Below are 6,312 nucleotides of genomic sequence, written 5' to 3'. Positions count from 1 at the left end.
CCATTTAAGCTAAAAGTTGAAAACACTGGTTTGTTACACCATACTCCTATGTAAGGTCCTTTAAATGTTCCATATATTCCTACAACTGAAGTCAAAAATTCTCTGCCAACTTCCAGTCCCCTACACACACCATTATCTGACCTCACCCTATTTGCCCAACTGATTCCCTAATAGAAATTCTCAGCCCAGCTAGGTCTATCTCCTTTTAGCTTTTTTACTACCAGGCCCCTAAAAATGTTCTTTGCCCTGTTCCATCCAAATTCCACCTTCCCTTCTAGGAACAGCTTGAAATTTAAAAGTACAAAATGACGGTGATAGTTTTTCAGGAGAGGGTTTATATAGTAGTGAGAAGCTAATTTAAAAGTACATGAATTCCATATTATTGCAAGTGATACATTCCAAATGTCAGTCCCAGATGGACTTCTCTTCAGCCAACATGTTTGATGGGGTTAAACAACCTTTGTTCAGTACCAAAGGTTTGGAAATTCGCCTAAGCCAATGGTTGAGGATGTTTGCCATTATCTTAGTATCAACAACACCACAACTTGTTCTCATTCCTTCTGTTTCCTATGTATTTAACAAATATGTATTGAACATCAACTGATGAAAATTATTACACCTGAAGTCCTGAGAAGATACCTTCAGATAGATATACCCCAACCTCTAAGAACTCCTGGCTACTAGTAAGACCATCTCAACACAACTAGCTTCATTGAAGTTCTATGACAAGACAGGATAGAGGCAGTTAACTCCAACTTTGAGGCCATCTAAGAAGCCATCTGAACCCAGCCAAGGAAGTATGAGGAAGGTGCACCTGGAATGTCTGGGATGCAACCAGGGAGGCTGATTAGAGCCAGGTTGGAGAGGGCTTTGAATACCACATTACAGAGTTAAGCTTTTCAGTTGTGCAATTTTTGTTCAAAGGATTGATATGATCAAAAATGTGTTTCGGGGGCTGGGGATGAGGCTCAGTGGTAGAGCACTATGGCATGTGTGAGGCCCTGAGTTCCATCAACAAATGCCACAGAAAAAGTGTTTTCCAGGCAGAACTCAGGAGTACACTGAGGTGCAGAACTCCATTGAAAAATCAGTGGGGCAGCATAAAAGGGTCACCCTGATGACCTAGTAGTGACAAGTTGAGGGTTTGAACTTGAGGACAAACATTGGAATGGAGGGGAAGGATTTGGTATTCTTTTTTTCTTTTAGCTTCTCTCTTTCTCTTTTGCATTGGCCTTACTCTCCACCTAACTCTTTTTATGATGCCTATGGCCTAGGCATTCCTGGGGACTGTACAACAAAGAAGCTGTTGAGCCCTGGGGGTTTAGGACAAATGCTAAAATTAAAAACTGGATCCAGAGCCGGGGGTGTGGTGGCACATGCCTGTAATCCCAGTGGTTTGAGAGACTGAGACAGGAGGACCATGAGTTCAGCCTCAGTAACTTAGCAAGGTGCTAAGCGACTCAGTGAGGCCCTGTCTCTAAATAAAATACAAAATAGGGCTGGGGATGTGGCTCAGTGGTTGAGTGCCCCTGAGTTCAATCCCCAGTATCCCCCACGCCGCCTGAAAACACAAATGGATCCAGATTTCCATTTCCTTTCTCATACCAATGAATGAAGCTTTTTCCAGTTGTTAACTACTGTAAATCCTACCCAAGATTTATTACAAAGATTGGTGGTATATACTTCAGAGTAGTTGCCTAGCATGTGCTAGGCCCTGAGTTCAATTCCCAGCAATGCAAAAAAGAATATTTTAAGAGACAGGAGGTAAAAGAAATGACATTTTCCACCAGTCCTGTAAACTCTGCTAATTAAGTCCCCCACTCCTTCTAATACAAGCAGTCTGTGATGGTGACAAGAACAAGAACTTCAAGTAAGTTCTGGATAGTTCAGTGTTAACAACTTTCATGGAAATGTTTCAGTTATCTACATTAACTTTCTCTCCTATGTTTCCATAAAGTAGTTTATGCTTTGGAATACACACAACTGCACCTTGGTTTTAAACAAACATAGCATCCCTCATCAGCCTTAATTTCCTGTTCCATCTTCTTCTTTCTATCCAGTAAGATATTATTTGCCCCCAGGAACATTTTCCCTTTACATAGCAAGATCCTGAAAGTGATGTCATTCAGCCTTGGCAGAGCATTGTGCTTTTTACAGGACCTCCTTGGGCTGGTCACTTGTGGGTTTGTTTGTTTGCTTGGTATTTTTTTTTCAATTTTTAAAATTTAAATGGAGAAACCAACTGTCCAAATATTCTTCAGCCTCCGTGAACATGAGTACATTTGATATACTGACATTAATACATACTAGAGTTTCTTTTCTTTTCTCTTTTTCATAATTAGGTAAGACTCCAGGAAAGTGCTAGAAGTATAAAATTAGAAACTGATCACTATAATTTTATGGAGAAAACAAGCAACCAAATCTAGCCCACAAGTACACCTGAAGTCCTGTTCTAGACACCATGTACACAAGAGATGGATTTTCCGTCTCCAAGTCCCTGTCATTACATTTTGCTCTGTCAGTTCACATTCTGTGCAAAGGACAGCAAGCCATGCTCACTTAGGACAGTCACACTGTAGGGCCAGTACTGTGTTAAGAGAGAGGAAGGTTATCCTATACCCCTATGTTGTGGCCCTCTTTTGTGCAAAGATCTGATCATTTCTGTCATTTGAGACAGTCTTTGATTTAATGGGCAAAAATCCAGAAGTAATTAAGACAGTAATAGTACACACCCAACAAGAAAAACATGCCATGTTTAGAGTAGAAATCCCAGCAGTTGAAGGCTGTGATTCTGCATTTCTGTGGAGGGAAAAGAGATCTTGAGATCAAAAGCAAAAGCCATCATTGACTTACTAAGCTCCTTTTTGGCAGAAAGGAAAAAATTACTAATTCATTCTACATTTTTCTGGTGAGATCATGGTGGTGGGAGAAGATACGAAAAATTTCCTTAAAGTTTGAAGGTTTGCAAATAACTATTTTTTATCATGATTAATTTAATAAAATAAAATAAAAATCATCAAAGGGCACTATCTTTTTGGTTTAATCTTGTAGTAGGGCAGGCATTATTGTATAGTCACTAGTCACTACTAGCCTTTGCTTGAACCCTGAAAAAAAACTTTATAAATAACACAGTAGAAGCTTCATAACACGATTCCAGTTGTTTTCTTTCTGTTAAATCTGTAACTCTATCCTGATTTTTATCTCTCTGAAGACTTCTGGATATTTACAACATAAGGAAAGTCTTGTTTCCCTAACTCAAGGCCTTGGTGAAAACATAATCATAAAAGGCATTTCTATTTAAACTAAAAACTGCTAAGTTCTAGAAATTTACTTTGTAATTTCACGAAGTTTCAATTCAACTTGATTCTTTAATATTCATTTCCAAAGACTCATTCATAATTGTTTTGCAAAAAAAAATTCCCAAAATTATTCCAAATTACTTGTTATTCATAACCTCCTTATTGAATATCTCCAGTCTAGAACTAATTTATTTTTTCTCATCTGTGCCTTCAGACTCTTCAAAGCTATTGCTAAACTCCTTCCCTGGCTTACTATAATTTTTTCTTATCAAGGTAATTTCTGAATCTTACATGGAAGAAAATGGAAAAAAAATGTGCTATTTTCTTGAAAATACTCAGTTCTAAACAGTATTTCAGAAGTGACAAAAACAAAAACAAAACAGTAGATGATGTGTGCAGTTGGTTTGGAGCTCTTAGCGCTCTGTAAAAAGTCTCCTGCCTCCGCAGTTGGAGGCCTCCTTAACACCCAGGTTGGTGAGCTGTGTCCCCCCTTCTAATTCAGGATGAGCTTCTGGACACTTTTTAGGGCAATTTATGTCCTGTGAATTTTCTGAAGTTGAGAAGGGCCTAATAAAAGAGAAGCCATTTGCAAAATCAGGGTTTGCTTCGGAGGTCCTAAGAAAATCCTCGAGATACCATATTTGAAAATATTTGAAGATTGTTCACTTGAGTAAATACTTAAGCCTGCCCTCCCTCACTTTCTCGGGCCTGTAGCCATATTACTCACCCTCAAAGAATTCATCAATATTCAACTGGCTTGCTAATTTGCTGATGTAGCAAAAGGAGTTTAATAAAGAAAGCTGTTGCCATTTTTCTTTAGAGGACATGCCACAAACTCAACTTTCATCTTACAGCGGGAGAATCTTCTGAATTTAGGTAAGGAAATGAATGCTTACATGCAGCAACCCAAGTAAATTTTCACACCAAGCTGAGCCTTAAAAAGCCCAGAGAAAGCCTTTCACCCCAAGGACACAGAGGCTTTATAAATGATCTATCTGAGGATTTAGAAACTTGTTCTGTCACGTCTGGCAGCCCGACAAACTTTCAGCCATGTCCACGAAAAGATTTTGAAGATGTTAATAGGGGAATTTTAGCTCTTAGTATCAGTTTTTAGCGCCCGCCGAAATCGTACACGTTATCAGCCGTTTTAAACCCTTTCCTGAAAAGAAAATCTTGGTCTACAAAATCTTTTTGGTTAACTTCTCAAATTAACTTTGCAGACCCTAGAAGACTCCACTCTTCTGCCCTCTAGCCCCTTCGCATCCAAAAAAACCCACAGACGCCGGCAAAAGGCCGCGGGCGGATTGCACGCCTTGAGTCTTCAAGATCGCCCTTGCAAAGGAAGTCAATAGAAGTTTTTACATCAGTTCTACAGAAATAGCAGTAAAATGCATGCGAGAGTTAAGTAGCCCAAGAAACAAGAACGGAGCACCGCGGAATCAGTGGTTTTATTTTTGAATACTGATTTGGTGTGCGTGCGTGCGCGCGCGCGTTTCACTGTTGCCGTTTTCTTTCGGCACCTGACTTTTCTTCCCACAGCCCGCACGCGGTTCTCGATTATCTGGTGAACAGTCTACCGGCTGCGACAACTTCGGCTTCCCTGGGGAAGCGTAGGGGTTCCTGGCCACCGCCGCAGCTATAAGCGCGCCACTCAGTTTCCTGCGGTCGGCGAGTTCCCTTATTAGTCCGCGGGCGCAGCAGAGCCTATCCGGTCGAGTCGGCCCCCGGGCAGCAGAAAGACTCCAGAGAAGCAATCCCCAGCCTGGGTCTCCAGGCAAGCAAGCCCCGCAGCTCCTCCGCAGCGCATTGTGCCTGGCTACCCACCTGTCTGGGGTCCCCATGGCCACTCCGGGCCTTCGTCCCTTGCTCTGGGCCTTGTCAGCTTCAGGCCAGCGCTACCCATTGCTCTTCCCGTCCAGATCCCACTGAGTTTGAGCGCTGCTGGCTTAAAGATTTGTCCCACCCGGGACAGGGGGTGAAAAAGAAGCCGCGTTCATTTTCCACGACAGCGTACAGGCACTATTTTATAAGGGGTTTCTCTCAAAAATTTTATTGTGACATTTTGCAAATATACAAGAAAATTGAAAGAACAGTACAATGAATGTCTGTTTACCCCCCCACACACACACACACACCAGGTAGCAACTAATGTTAGTATACTGCAACTTTCTCTCCCCCCTCCTCCATGCGTGTGTGTGTGTGTGTGTGTGTGTGTGAATGTGAGCGGATGTTAGTTTAGCTGCATCATTTGAAAATTTCAGACATCGTAACGTTTCACTTCTCTACACTTCGGTATGTATCTTTTGCGGATAAGGACATCATCCTACCTTCAATGCCATTCTCACACCCATTAAATAACATAGGTCCCTAACAGTATCTAGCATCCCAGAATAAGGGCTCGCTTTCTCTTCTGTTTCTAAATTTTAATTCCCTTCAGTTTCCCTTCTTGGACTGCACACATGTATAAAATATTGCTCCCTCCCTCCGGGCCGTGCCCTCAAAATGGACCATCAGGACCTAAGGGGGCTCGTCCGGTTCCAGGGACTTTTCTAAAGAGAGCTTTGTAGCGTGATCAGGTCAGGGGAGTCCCAACAGATCGGGACTCAAATGCGTGGCGAGAGCGTTATGCTCACGCAGTCTGAAGTCCCCTGTTTCATCTCCCAAATCATTTCAGACATACCCAAGAAGCACAACTCAAGAGGCTTCGCTCAACCACCCAGCAGCGCCTTGCTGGCAACTCAAAGGACACCATGATAGGACCAGTGAGCGCAGGGTGGCTTCTGTCGGGTGGGTCTCTGGGTATGCCCTTGGCTTAGCCATTCTCTATTTTCCCTTTTTTTTTTCTCCCTGGACCCCTGCTATTCTGCTCTGCATTCGGTTATTATGGGCGCCCTGTGTCCTTCTTGGCCCTCACCGGCTTGGAGCCAAGGCTGTGGCGCTGAGCGCCTGCATACCGCCCCCCCTTCCCTACCGCTCCCTCTTTTCCCCTCCCCCCTTCCGCCCCCGGGCCCCA

This window comes from Marmota marmota, unplaced genomic scaffold, assembly GCF_001458135.2.
Source record: "Marmota marmota marmota unplaced genomic scaffold, marMar, whole genome shotgun sequence".
Classification (NCBI taxonomy): domain Eukaryota; kingdom Metazoa; phylum Chordata; class Mammalia; order Rodentia; family Sciuridae; genus Marmota; species Marmota marmota.
The sequence above is the reverse complement of the archived record's forward strand: the minus strand, read 5'-3'. Positions refer to the sequence as shown.